Here is a 16,412-nt window from a genome sequence, read left to right on the forward strand (position 1 = left end):
AGATTTGGACTGCATATACTTTCTCCACCGTCTTCATTGAAACCTGTGGTGCCGTTCAGTGCGCCAATGCCTATGGCGTTTCCTATTTCGCCCCGGGAACTGGCGTTTAGTGTCGGGCTGATTATTTCAAAATTACAGCAATCTTTGTCAACATTTTCACCGTCATTTTCTGAATCGTTTTGATATGTGTGCAGCATACCTATTTCTTATACTTATCAAGTGAACGCACGGAGAAGTGGTATTCCGCCGAGCGAACGTAATGAATTTCCCGTCCCTACTAATAGCAAGACCACCATTAACCATTACTGCTAGCCACTAAAACTCCGCTCCACCCTCCCCCGCTAAGAGATCCCCGCTGCTTTTTGGCTGACACGGGCCTGTGTAATTATTTTCTAGATATTCTTCATCATGGCTATAAAATATTATATTTTAGTCAAGATTTGAAGGAAAGTTAAGTTAAGATTTTAACGTAAGTTACAGGCAGCACGTGTGATTGTCTTCACACCATCACGTCTTTGTCAAGACTAGCCAATTCTCTATTCAAATGTCAACACTAGCTAATTCTCTATTCAGTCATTTGGGATTAGGGATTAAAACTGCCGAGGATATTATTTACCTTTTCTAGGATAAACGTTTTTTATAAAACATGGATAATCTACAACTTAAAAAATTGTGTATATTAAAAACACATTTTTGCTTGAACTTAAAACATGTACAGCACTTACAACATGTACTTACAACAACATGACCTCTGGATGGATTTAAGAGAAAAGTGATGTTTTATATGGACCATGTGGATATATACATCTCACAAACGTGGGAAGATTTTATATAATAAGTCGCCATGACAGATCGAATGCCAAATGGTAAAGAATCGATCGTCCTAACAAGAAAAATCATTAGATTGGATTCGATTTCGTCTTCGAAGCGTGCAAAGCTTACAGAGGCCGGTCAATGTAAAATACGGAATGATTTTAACACTGTATACCACTGTATCATTTTCTGATGCATGAATTTAATGAACTTGCAATCTACATGAATATTTATACGAACATCATTGTAAGCCACAGGGACACCTTATTGAATTTCGGGATTGCGGCTCAGGAAGTTCTGCTATTTTGTGTGGTTGGGTCATTGAAAACCGTCAATGGCGAATCAAAAACCTAAGCGTAAAACCCGATTGGATGTTAAGGCCACTGAGTACAGTCTGTTTTCAGTGACGATTGCTTTTTCTCGATAGGTTGGGTATGTATAAATCTCCCCAATATTTATATAAATCATTATAAAACTTTTATGCCAGTGCACTAGTTAAATATATCAATAATTTGAAAAGACTGTCGAATAATTTATTTTAAAAAAACGGATATATATATACACTGTACACTATGGATTGGGGACTTCATCAAACATACAGTGGTTATACAGAGCTTACAGTAAATTTTCATTAATTTTAATTGTATAATTCTATTAGAACGAACGTCTTATTCAAATCATAGACAAATCTATACCATTTAAAAGAAATCTTGTAACCGAAACATAACCTATTTTTGGCTTCTAAATTTCTTAGCAATCAACTGTATTTCATCAAGAATTTGAGGGTTTTTTAACTCAACACCCACTTGCAAAACTTTTTAAACCAGATATGATCAAGACTTGTTTATAAACCAGATATGATCAAGACTTGTTTATAAACCAGATATGATCAAGACTTGTTTATAAACCAGATATGATCAAGACTTGTTTATAAACCAGATATGGTCAAGACTTGTTTATAAACCAGATATGATCAAGACTTGTTTATAAACCAGATATGATCAAGACTTGTTTATAAACCAGATATGATCAAGACTTGTTTATAAACCAGATATGATCAAGACTTGTTTATAAACCAGATATGGTCAAGACTTGTTTATAAACCAGATATGATCAAGACTTGTTTATAAACAATATATGATCAAGACTTGTTTATAAACCAGATATGGTCAAGACTTGTTCATAAACCTTTATATGGTCAAGACTTGTTTATAAACCAGATATGGTCAAGACTTGTTTATAAAAGAATAATTTTGTTTTCCTCCCAGCATTTCTGTCACCAATATACAATACATTGGTGGACAGGTCTGCCTCGGGCCAAAGTTTTTCATCTACTATTTCCGTCCAATTATTACTATTGAGACCGCTGTCTATATCAAACACTTGCCCCTTGGGTGAAAATCTTGTCGTCTGTGTAATCAAAATCTATTAAGTTGGACACGGATAGATAAAGGGTGGCAGATTAACTGATTGTATCAAATAATTATTTTCTATAGTGAAATGTCTTCCCTGATAGTCCCGTCTCAGCGACCTGTCACAAAGAGAGACTATATACATACGGTCATCATGTATATATTTCTCTCTAACAAAATAATTTGGAATTCTGTCAAAAGTTCAAACGTTGTACCACTTACTATGAAATGAATAATATTTATCTCTGAAAATGACTCTTGTTAGTCTGTGAGTTAGTGGCTACGAATATCGCTATTCCGTGTACGTGACCTGAGCAGACGATCACTAATTATAAATCACTATTTTCAGAAAGCGGTATCCTGGAAGCCATCTTGCTAACTATTGCTTGAACAAATGATAGTTCGAGCGGCACATTACACCGAATTACTACAACTTATTCATCATAACTGTATCTCAAAATTAATCTACTTATTATCCATTTTGATTTAATTTCAATGGAAAAAACAACCCATCGCCGCTATATCCTATTTTGTTAGACAATTCGACTAATTTTAATGTCTTAACCGGAAACAGCTGTGTGCCAAGCAATGTTTTGATGATAAGACGAATCGAGTTGGCCCATTTACATTTTAATTTGATTGATTGCTCCGAGTTATTATCTCTAGATCCCGTATGGCAGACAAGTTACACGACAGCCGCATTAAAAGATAAAATTTCAATAAAACAATCGATTGTTGGGTACAAATTTTACGGATGACACAATTTTTCTGATTCCAGCATGTTAATCTTTGCTAAACGACATTTTATTCTGAATAAGAATGTTACAAGTGTGGTTTAGTGGTCGTGACGTCAAAAAGGTAAAAGTTTGATATCAAAGGCAACGTGTCAACCTGAAATTGATGGGCTTGTTGTGTCCTTATGTCTTTGTACATTTAGAGAGCGCGTCGGGATCCATCAACGTATATACGACTGTCCCTATCATCAGTACATATTTAATATTAGAAACAATATTATTTACTATTACGTGTAGTAGAAAGTTTTCTTTTATTAATAATTGATAAAATATTTTACACCAAATTCTCAATTTTAATTATATTACAAATACTAAAAATTATCTTCATAATTTAAAAAAACATATAAATGTATCATCTTAACGATATTGACTGACAAATATTTGGACTGAAAACATTCCAGGAGTACAGATTAAAATTAATTGATTTGTTAGAGGAATAAAAGCGCTCTAATTGAAGAATAAATATATTTCACAATCAATAAGCTCTGTGTCTTAGAAATAAATACGTGTAATTACCTTGTATGTATACCAGTGTTTTGGTGCTACACCGGCATTTAAATCCGATGTCCCATGACAAAACGCTATAATATCCAACAAAACGAATCCTCGTTATTTCACATAAATCCGCGATAATTGATATGCTAACATATAAATTATGTTATAATAAAACTTCACACAACACTAAGTCGTCTGCTGTCTAGTATCCGAACACAACGTGCCTATGAAACTCATTGTCAGTCTCTCCCACTCGCCATAAAAACTCCGAATGCCTACTACTGCCGTCACACACACACACGCCTATATTCAGCCTATCTCCTCTCTTGGTGGTCAAAAGCGGAAAATTTGCAATGATCACAGAGCGGAGTACACACACACACACCAACCCTCCGATAGGACGCACGTCTCTGTGGCGGGTCAACCAATTCTAGGGGGAGCAATAATGTCATAAAATAAATAAATCTATGACTTTTCAGCACGTGAAGCGTTAAAATGATAAAGTATACTTACTCTGTAATCTGACCGATTAAATACAAATTATGGAGGAACTGCTATAGAAGGGAGCACGTAGCGCAATACAAACGCTATACATGTATGGAAGTATGAAGTGTAATATTTATCTATCAATTTTATTGTTCATATTGAAATACTTACAAGTGAATGAAGTCTATGTGAGTGTTTGGCCACATCAGAAACATATATGTACATACATTTCTGGCCACATATAACACCGTTTGAAAATTGCCTCATTAAAAAAAAAACAGATTTTAAATTGTATACAGCCAGAAAACGGTTTGCTGTATAGCAATATTTTATCGACACTTTTCTCTTGTGGGTGCTCTTATGAAAAAAAATCATATCATGGCATTGTTACTTTTATAGACGAGAATTCGGTTAGTTATTATTTCAGAAAATCAGTTCCATTAGCCGCGCGCTCTTACCAAAACATTTGTTCATTTCAAAATGGTGGGAAATGTCAGTGCAAACAAGCAGTGAGTTATTCTACATAGAGAAAGGGACAAGCGACATTCGCTGCATAAATTCAATACCACATGCATATTAAAAGCGTGAATATATAGGCCAGCGTTAACATTATGGCCCTAAATTCTACACATAACTATTTATAAATTTACATCGGATATACTGAAACCATCAACATCGTGAAACTAAAGCGCTTAGATGATCGTTATACACCAAGCCAAGCGCAAATAGGAGGCAGATTTTTACTGTATTATGCTATTATTGCCGATGACATGCGCGATAAGAAAAATGGATGACACAATTATTATAATTATTCAATGAACAGGTTTTATGAGACTTAGTTATTCTGATTTCGTTTATGATATACGTCTAACTCTAGTCATCCGCTGTCATTCATGCAAATTTTCACGCTATTGAAAATTACAATATGGCTTGCAGGCGCTTGCGTTTGCCGTTTATCGGCGAAATAATTAAATTTTATGTGTATTTTTTCCAGATAACGGCAACAGTAACAATAGGGTTCAGGTAAAATGCGGAAAAAACGTTAAAACAGACTTTGAATACCCTCCACGAGTCTGTTTAAAGAGCCGCGACATAGCTGGGATTCTCTCCCTTTGTGACACCGTATTATCTCCCTTAGTACAGTTTCTACCGTAAATCTTGCTCCAATTTGATGACCAACTGTCTATACGCCATTATACAACAGTTTATTATTTTTAAAAAAAATCCTTAATTGCACGAGGCGACCATTGTATGGCATCTGATCTGCAAGCAATGATCGGCATCGTGAAGGCAGAGAAACTGACACTCCTATTAAAGCAGTCATTTATTATCTCAATTACCCCCTTAGTACAGGACAAATCAATCCGTCCACCAAGCTTTTCCCGTTTTTTTATAGATCTCCAAGTCTTCGTATTACTTTGCTTGTCCCTTTTTATTCAATTTTAAAGAATATATAGTGTTTTTCTTGAGATGTAATTGTAGCCCCGTGTTTCTCTTAGACTATGATCTATGAATTCGAAGCCTGGTGTATCCAATGGCTCGTTACAAAATGGTTTCAGTGTTATCTCTGACAGGTTATACAAAGACTTGTATCTCTGACCGGTTATACAAAGGCTTGTATCTCTGACCGGTTATACAAAAGCTTATATATCTGACAGGTTATACAAAGACTTGTATCTCTGACAAAGACTTGTATATATGACAGGTTACACAAGGACTTGTATCTCTGACAGCTTATACAAAGGCGTGTATCCTTGACCGGTTATACAAAGACTTGTATCTCTGACAGGTTATACAAAGACTTGTATCTCTGACCGGTTATACAAAGACTTTTATCTCTGACCGGTTATACAAAGACTTGTATCTCTGACCGGTTATACAAAAGCTTGTATCTCTGACAGGTTATACAAAGACTTGTATCTCTGACCGGTTATACAAAGACTTGTATCTCTGACCGGTTATACAAAGACTTGTATCTCTGACCGGTTATACAAAGACTTGTATCTCTGACCGGTTATACAAAGACTTGTATCTCTGACCGGTTATACAAAGACTTGTATCTGACAGGAAATACAATGACTTGTATCTATGACATGTACATGTAATATAAAGACATGTAACTCTGACAAGTTATACAAAGACTTGTATCTCTGACAGGTTATATAAAGACTTGTATCTCTGACAGGTTATATAAAGACTTGTATCTCTGACAGGTTATATGAAGCTTTGTATCTCTGACAGGTTATACAAAAGCTTGTATCTATGACATGTACATGTAATATAATGACTTGTTTCTCTGACAGATTATACAAAAGCTTGTATCTTTGACAGATTATATAAAGACTTGTATCTCTGACAGGTTATACAAATACTTGTACCGCTGACATGTTATAAAAAGGATGGTATCTCTGACAGGTAGTTATATAAAGACTTGTATCTCTGAAAGGTTATACAAAGACTTATATCTCAGACAGGTTATACAAAGACTTGTATCTCTGACAGGTTATATAAAGACTTGTATTTATAGACAAAAAGAAATAAAAATGCTCCTCAAAATGGAAAAATTATTTTTCTTTTTTAATTACCTTGGTCAGTGGTCAGTAGTCAGTGGTCAATGGTCAGTTGCCACCAATATCGTTTACATCTTTTTAAAATTATTTTTCCTGATTTCTTCACTTTCTTTTAGTATTAAGAAACATCTTCACTTACTAGGTAACATTTTTCAATCCAAACTTATTTCAGCAAAACACTTTGGCATTTTTCTCTGTCTGTATAGACACGGAGAGAGTTTTTATCCGGGAACTCCTGATCCCGATATCACTGAGATCTAATAGCAGCCCTCCCGAGGAACACTGCCACTGGTAGGATAGACTCGCGTGCCATGACACTAACTTTACTACTTTTCCATAGCCTCTCTAAATTTATGAGCTATTTGAAAATTTATGTGCCGTTCATGACGGCCTTAAGACTCATTGATAACTATAGTGTAAGTGTGAGTTGAGACTGTTGGTTTTGCAGCACGTTAAATGTCCGATCCAATGTGTATATTAGGGTATAATAGGGTTGTGGCGATCAGAAGTTCACATAAATCCACAGGCACTTCAGTTGTGTTAACCTCTGATGATATATGTAAACAGTTCGGCAAATAATGACAGAGGCGTATCAAGAGAGGTTTGCCGTACGCCTTAGCATATCACCGCCAGGTCACAAAGCAGAGGGAAATTTACATAAACTTGTCTTTTTCAGTACACATAATTCAAAAATGGAATCTGTGATGAAAGACGGCCTGGCTATGTAAACAATGGTCCTAATTATGTAAAAAAATGGCCTAATTATGTAAACAATGGTCCTAATTATGTAAACAATGGTGTAAACAATGGTCCTAATTATGTAAAAAAAATGGTCTAATTATGTAAAAAAAAATGGCCTTGTTATGTGAAAAAAATGGCCTAATTATGTAAAAAAATGGTCCTAATTATGTAAAAAAATGGTCCTAATTATGTAAAAAAAATGGCCTTGTTATGTGAAAAAAATGGCCTAATTATGTAAAAAAAATGGCCTTGTTATGTGAAAAAATGGCCTAATTATGTAAAAAAAATGGCCTAATTATGTAAAAAAAATGGTCCTAATTATGTAAAAAAAATGGCCTTGTTATGTGAAAAAAATGGCCTAATTATGTAAAAAAAAAATGGGCCTGATTATGTAAAAAAAATGGCCTTGTTATGTAAAAAAATGATTAGTAAAAAATGGCCTTTATGTAAAAAAAATGGCCTGATTATGTAAAAAAAATGGTCTAATTATGTAAAAAAAATGGGCCTTTTGTAAAAAAATGGCCTATTATTATTAAAAAAAAAAATGGGCCTAATTATGTAAAAAAAATATGTGAAAAAAAATGGTCTAATTATGTAAAAAAAAATGGTCCTAATTATGTAAAAAAAAAAATGGGCCTAATTATGTTTAAAAAATGGGCCTAATTATGTAAAAAAAAAAAGGCCTAATGTTGTAAAAAAAATGGCCTAATGTTGTAAAAAAAATGGCCTAATTATGTAAAAAAAATGGGCCTAATTATGTAAAAAAAATGGCCTAATTATGTAAAACAATGGCCTAATTATGTAATACAAAATGGGCCTAATTATGTAAAAAAAATGGCCTAATTATGTAAAAAAAGGCCTAATTATGTTAAAAAAAAATGGCCTCATTATGTAAAAAAATGGCCTAATTATGTAAAACAATGGCCTTATTATGTAAAACAAAATGGGCCTAATTGTGTAAAAAAATGGCCTAATTATGTAAAAAATGGGCCTAATTATGTTAAACAACGGGCATAATTATGTAAAAAAAAGGCCTAATTATGTTAAACAACGGGCATAATTATGTAAAAAAAAGGCCTAATTATGTTAAACAACGGGCATAATTATGTAAAAAAAAAAGGCCTAATTATGTTAAACAACGGGCATAATTATGTAAAAAAAGGCCTAATTATGTTAAACAACAGGCATAATTATGTAAATTAGGGCATAATTTGTGTGACATGTTGGTTATGGAATGTAACTTTTACATGTATGTAGCTCGAAAACTGGTCAGCCAGTTTAAAAGGCCGCTCAAATGAACAAAACACAATTTCCTGCATGGAACACGTCTCGCGTATACTGCTTGGGTCATGATTAAGCGCATTGTAACATAATCTGTGAATAAACAATATATATTGGCGTTTATTTGGGATGACGAGAAGGATCATTTCATCCAGACATCAAATGGACGGTCAACATTGTTGGCGAAATATCAACTAAACATTTCAAAACAAAATACAAGCGGTTAACTAGCGCACACCTGCTGTAATATTGGTTGTGTTTTGTATGGTAACTTGGAGACCAAAGTATGTGTACCCCGCAATACTTACATAGACTTAACACATGTGGTACTAAGGGTAGACAGTGCATAGTGTGTACTCCGTCAGGATCATAAAGATTCATGGTGCCCGGGAATGACGACATTAGCGTGCTTTTTGTTTTGTTTTTGTTTTTGTCCTTTTATAACGAAGCGTTTTCTCTCCTTAACAGTACGTACGTCATTTATATAAATAACGTCTTTACGTCATACACAAAAATATCCATTTATCGGTGTATTGAGTACACATTGTACATGTGTCGGTGTATTGAGTACACATTGTACATGTGTCGGTGTATTGAGTACACAGTGTACATGTGTCGGTGTATTGAGTACACATTGTACATGTGTCGGTGTATTGAGTACACATTGTACATGTGTCGGTGTATTGAGTACACATATGTACATGTGTCGGTGTATTGAGTACACATTGTACATGTGTCGGTGTATTGAGTACACAGTGTACATGTGTCGGTGTATTGAGTACACAGTGTACATGTATGTGTATTGAGTACACAGTGTACATGTGTCGGTGTATTGAGTACACAGTACAGTATCTGTGTATTGAGTACACATTGTACATGTGTCGGTGTATTGAGTACACAGTGTACATGTATCGGTGTATTGAGTACACACTGTACATGTATCTGTGTATTGAGTACACATTGTACATGTGTCGGTGTATTGAGTACACAGTGTACATGTATCGGTGTATTGAGTACACACTGTACATGTATCGGTGTATTGAGTACACAATGTACATGTATCTGTGTATTGAGTACACACTGTACATGTATCGGTGTATTTAGTACACAATGTACATGTATCGGTGTATTGAGTACACAATGTACATGTAGTCGGTGTATTGAGTACACAATGTACATGTATAGATGTATTGAGTACACAATGTACATGTATCGGTGTATTGAGTACACAATGTACATGTATCGGTGTATTGAGTACACGTACATGTACATATTGAGTAACATGTACATGTATCGGTGTATTGAGTACACAATGTACATGTATCGGTGTATTGAGTACACAATGTACATGTATCGGTGTATTGAGTACACAATGTACATGTATCGGTGTATTGAGTACACAATGTACATGTATCGGTGTATTGAGTACACAATGTACATGTATCGGTGTATTGAGTACACAATGTACATGTATCGGTGTATTGAGTACACAATGTACATGTATGTGTATTGAGTACACAATGTACATGTATCGGTGTATTGAGTACACAATGTACATGTATCGGTGTATTGAGTACACAATGTACATGTATCGGTGTATTGAGTACACAATGTACATGTATCGGTGTATTGAGTACACAATGTACATGTACATGATCGGTGTATTGAGTACACAATGTACATGTATCGGTGTATTGAGTACACAATGTACATGTATCGGTGTATTGAGTACACAATGTACATGTATCGGTGTATTGAGTACACATGTACATGTATCGGTGTATTGAGTACACAATGTACATGTTTATCGGTGTATTGAGTACACACTGTACATGTATCGGTGTATTGAGTACACACATGTACATGTATCGGTGTATGAGTACACATGTACATGTATCGGTGTATTGAGTACACAATGTACATGTATCGGTGTATTGAGTACACACTGTACATGTATCGGTGTATTGAGTACACAATGTACATGTATCGGTGTATTGAGTACACAATGTACATGTATCGGTGTATTGAGTACACATTGTACATGTATCGGTGTATTGAGTACACAATGTACATGTATCGGTGTATTGAGTACACATTGTACATGTATCGGTGTATTGAGTACACACTGTACATGTATCGGTGTATTGAGTACACAATGTACATGTATCGGTGTATTGAGTACACACAATGTACATGTATCGGTGTATTGAGTACACAACTTGTACATGTATCGGTGTATTGAGTACACACTGTACATGTATCGGTGTATTGAGTACACAATGTACATGTATCGGTGTATTGAGTACACAATGTACATGTGTCGGTGTATTGAGTACACACTGTACATGTGTCGGTGTATTGAGTACACATTGTACATGTATCGGTGTATTGAGTACACAGTGTACATGTATCGGTGTATTGAGTACACAATGTACATGTATCGGTGTATTGAGTACACAATGTACATGTATCGGTGTATTGAGTACACAATGTACATGTATCGGTGTATTGAGTACACAATGTACATGTATCGGTGTATTGAGTACACAATGTACATGTATCGGTGTATTGAGTACACAATGTACATGTATCGGTGTATTGAGTACACAATGTACATGTATCGGTGTATTGAGTACACAATGTACATGTATCGGTGTATTGAGTACACAATGTACATGTATCGGTGTATTGAGTACACATGTACATGTATCGGGTATGAGTAACATCGTACACATGTATCGGTGTATGAGTACACAATGTACATGTATCGGTGTATTGAGTACACAATGTACATGTATCGGTGTATTGAGTACACAATGTACATGTATCGGTGTATTGAGTACACATGTACATGTATGGTATTGTATTGAGTACACAATGTACATGTATCGGTGTATTGAGTACACAATGTACATGTATCGGTGTATTGAGTACACAATGTACATGTATCGGTGTATTGAGTACACAATGTACATGTATCGGTGTATTGAGTACACAATGTACATGTATCGGTGTATTGAGTACACACTGTACATGTATCGGTGTATTGAGTACACAATGTACATGTATCGGTGTATTGAGTACACAATGTACATGTATCGGTGTATTGAGTACACAATGTACATGTATCGGTGTATTGAGTACACAATGTACATGTATCGGTGTATTGAGTACACAATGTACATGTATCGGTGTATTGAGTACACAATGTACATGTATCGGTGTATTGAGTACACAATGTACATGTATCGGTGTATTGAGTACACAATGTACATGTATCGGTGTATTGAGTACACAATGTACATGTATCGGTGTATTGAGTACACAATGTACATGTATCGTTGTATTGAGTACACAATGTACATGTAATCGGTGTATTGAGTACACAATGTACATGTATCGGTGTATTGAGTACACAATGTACATGTATCGGTGTATTGAGTACACAATGTACATGTATCGGTGTATTGAGTACACACATGTATGTACATGTATCGGTGTATTGAGTACACAATGTACATGTATCGGTGTATTGAGTACACATGTACATGTATCGGTGTATTGAGTACACAATGTACATGTATCGGTGTATTGAGTACACAATGTACATGTATCGGTGTATTGAGTACACAATGTACATGTATCGGTGTATTGAGTACACAATGTACATGTATCGGTGTATTGAGTACACAATGTACATGTATCGGTGTATTGAGTACACAATGTACATGTATCGGTGTATTGAGTACACAATGTACATGTATCGGTGTATTGAGTACACAATGTACATGTATCGGTGTATTGAGTACACAATGTACATGTATCGGTGTATTGAGTACACAATGTACATGTATCGGTGTATTGAGTACACAATGTACATGTATCGGTGTATTGAGTACACACTGTACATGTATCGGTGTATTGAGTACACACTGTACATGTATCGGTGTATTGAGTACACAATGTACATGTATAATTGTATTGAGTACACAATGTACATGTATCGGTGTATTGAGTACACACTGTACATGTATCGGTGTATTGAGTACACAATGTACATGTATCGGTGTATTGAGTACACAATGTACATGTATCGGTGTATTGAGTACACAATGTACATGTATCGGTGTATTGAGTACACAATGTACATGTATCGGTGTATTGAGTACACATTGTACATGTATCGGTGTATTGAGTACACAATGTACATGTATCGGTGTATTGAGTACACAATGTACATGTATCGGTGTATTGAGTACACATGTAACATGTACATGTATTGAGTAGTACACAATGTACATGTATCGGTGTATTGAGTACACAATGTACATGTATCATGTATTGAGTACACAATGTACATGTATCGGTGTATTGAGTACACACACTGTACATGTATCGGTGTATTGAGTACACAATGTACATGTATCGGTGTATTGAGTACAGTACATGTAATGTACACATGTTCATGTATCGGTGTATTGAGTACACAATGTACATGTATCGGTGTATTGAGTACACAATGTACATGTATCGGTGTATTGAGTACACACTGTACATGTATCGGTGTATTGAGTACACAATGTACATGTATCGGTGTATTGAGTACACAATGTACATGTATCGGTGTATTGAGTACACAATGTACATGTATCGGTTGTATTGAGTACACACTGTACATGTATCGGTGTATTGAGTACACAATGTACATGTATCGGTGTATTGAGTACACATTGTACATGTATCGGTGTATTGAGTACACAATGTACATGTATCGGTGTATTGAGTACACAGTGTACATGTATCGGTGTATTGAGTACACACTGTACATGTATCGGTGTATTGAGTACACAATGTACATGTATCGGTGTATTGAGTACACAATGTACATGTATCGGTGTATTGAGTACACACTGTACATGTATCGGTGTATTGAGTACACAATGTACATGTATCGGTGTATTGAGTACACAATGTACATGTATCGGTGTATTGAGTACACACTGTACATGTATCGGTGTATTGAGTACACATTGTACATGTATCGGTGTATTGAGTACACAATGTACATGTATCGGTGTATTGAGTACACAATGTACATGTATCGGTGTATTGAGTACACAATGTACATGTATCGGTGTATTGAGTACACAATGTACATGTATCGGTGTATTGAGTACACAACTGTACATGTATCGGTGTATTGAGTACACAATGTACATGTATCGGTGTATTGAGTACACAATGTACATGTATCGGTGTATTGAGTACACACTGTACATGTATCGGTGTATTGAGTACACAATGTACATGTATCGGTGTATTGAGTACACAATGTACATGTGTCGGTGTATTGAGTACACAGTGTACATGTATCGGTGTATTGAGTACACAATGTACATGTATCGGTGTATTGAGTACACACAATGTACATGTATCGGTGTATTGAGTACACAATGTACATGTATCGGTGTATTGAGTACACAATGTACATGTATCGGTGTATTGAGTACACAATTGTACATGTATCGGTGTATTGAGTACACAATGTACATGTATCGGTGTATTGAGTACACAATGTACATGTATCGGTGTATTGAGTACACAATGTACATGTATCGGTGTATTGAGTACACAATGTACATGTATCGGTGTATTGAGTACACAATGTACATGTATCGGTGTATTGAGTACACAATGTACATGTATCGGTGTATTGAGTACACAATGTACATGTATCGGTGTATTGAGTACACAATGTACATGTATCGGTGTATTGAGTACACAATGTACATGTATCGGTGTATTGAGTACACAATGTACATGTATCGGTGTATTGAGTACACAATGTACATGTATCGGTGTATTGAGTACACAATGTACATGTATCGGTGTATTGAGTACACAATGTACATGTATCGGTGTATTGAGTACACAATGTACATGTATCGGTGTATTGAGTACACAATGTACATGTATCGGTGTATTGAGTACACAATGTACATGTATCGGTGTATTGAGTACACACTGTACATGTATCGGTGTATTTAGTACACATGTACATGTGTCGGTGTATTGAGTACACACTGTACATGTATCTGTGTATTGAGTACACAATGTACATGTATCGGTGTATTGTAGTACACAATGTACATGTATCGGTGTATTGAGTACACAATGTACATGTATCGGTGTATTGAGTACACACTGTACATGTATCGGTGTATTGAGTACAAATGTACATGTATCGGTGTATTAGTACACATTGTACATGTTTGTACTGATCTACTAATGTGTACGATATCAGTGTACACCTGTTATATACATGCGTATTGATCCAATGTACATGTGCATTTATCATTGCTCTATATTGTATTGAGTACAATGTAGTACCCTGGAGTGACAGCGTGGTAAGTGAGTACACACACCTGGGGTAGGTAGCCGGAGTGACAGCGTGGTAAGTGACACACACCTGGGTAGGTAGCCGGAGTGACAGCGTGGTAAGTGACACACACCTGGGGTAGGTAGCCGGAGTGACAGCGTGGTAAGTGACACACACCTGGGTAGGTAGCCGGATGTGACAGCGTGGTAAGTGACACACACCTGGGGTAGGTAGCCGGAGTGACAGCGTGGTAAGTGACACACACCTGGGGTAGGTAGCCGGAGTGACAGCGTGGTAAGTGACACACACCTGGGTAGGTAGCCGGAGTGACAGCGTGGTAAGTTACACACACCTGTGGGTAGGTAGCCGGAGTGACAGCGTAAGTACCACACTGGGTAGGTAGCCGGACAGTGACCGTGGTAAGTGACACAGCCGAGTGACCTGGGTAGGTAGGTAGCCGGAGTGACAGCGTGGTAAGTGACACACACCTGGGGTAGGTAGCCGGAGTGACAGCGTGGTAAGTGACACACACCTGGGGTAGGTAGCCGGAGTGACAGCGTGGTAAGTGACACACACCTGGGGTAGGTAGCCGGAGTGAGTGACAGCGTGGTAAGTGACACACACCTGGGGTAGGTAGCCGGAGTGACAGCGTGGTAAGTGACACACACCTGGGGTAGGTAGCCGGAGTGACAGCGTGGTAAGTGACACACACCTGGGGTAGGTAGCCGGAGTGACAGCGTGGGTAAGTGACACACACCTGGGGTAGGTAGCCGGAGTGACAGCGTGGTAAGTGACACACACCTGGGTAGGTAAGCCGGAGTGACAGCGTGGTAAGTTACACACACCTGGGGTAGGTAGCCGGAGTGACAGCGTGGTAAGTGACACACACCTGGGGTAGGTAGCCGGAGTGACAGCGTGGTAAGTGACACACACCTGGGGTAGGTAGCCGGAGTGACAGCGTGGTAAGTGACACACACCTGGGGTAGGTAGCCGCCGGAGTGACAGCGTGGTAAGTGACACACACCTGGGGTAGGTAGCCGGAGTGACAGCGTGGTAAGTGACACACACCTGGGTAGGTAGCCGGAGTGACAGCGTGGTAAGTGACACACACCTGGGGTAGGTAGCCGAGTGACAGCGTGGTAAGTGACACACACCTGGGGTAGGTAGCCGGAGTGACAGCGTGGTAAGTGACACACACCTGGGGTAGGTAGCCGGAGTGACAGCGTGGTAAGTGACACACACCTGGGGTAGGTAGCCGGAGTGACAGCGTGGTAAGTGACACACACCTGGGGTAGGTAGCCGGAGTGACAGCGTGGTAAGTGACACACCACACCTGGGGTAGGTAGCCGGAGTGACAGCGTGGTAAGTGACACACACCTGGGGTAGGTAGCCGGAGTGACAGCGTGGTAAGTGACACACACCTGGGGTAGGTAGCCGGAGT

The 16,412-nt window shown here is 37.3% G+C and overlaps 1 protein-coding gene across 2 annotated transcripts in view; it reads right to left on the reverse strand.

Moving 5' to 3' along the window:
• LOC138335610 (fibroblast growth factor receptor-like 1) overlaps positions 1-16,412 on the reverse strand; it is a 153,008-nt gene that overhangs the window by 95,573 nt on the left and 41,023 nt on the right. Inside the window, exon 1 of one of the 2 annotated variants that reach the window (XM_069284781.1) lies at positions 3,536-3,890. The exons of the other annotated variant lie outside the window; for it this stretch is intronic. The gene's annotated coding sequence lies outside the window, so the exon portion shown is untranslated. Of the gene's footprint in view, positions 1-3,535; positions 3,891-16,412 lie in introns of those variants that run through there. 2 annotated transcript variants of the gene reach the window in all.

Source organism: Argopecten irradians, chromosome 11 (assembly GCF_041381155.1).
Source record: "Argopecten irradians isolate NY chromosome 11, Ai_NY, whole genome shotgun sequence".
NCBI classification, from domain to species: Eukaryota; Metazoa; Mollusca; class Bivalvia; order Pectinida; family Pectinidae; genus Argopecten; species Argopecten irradians.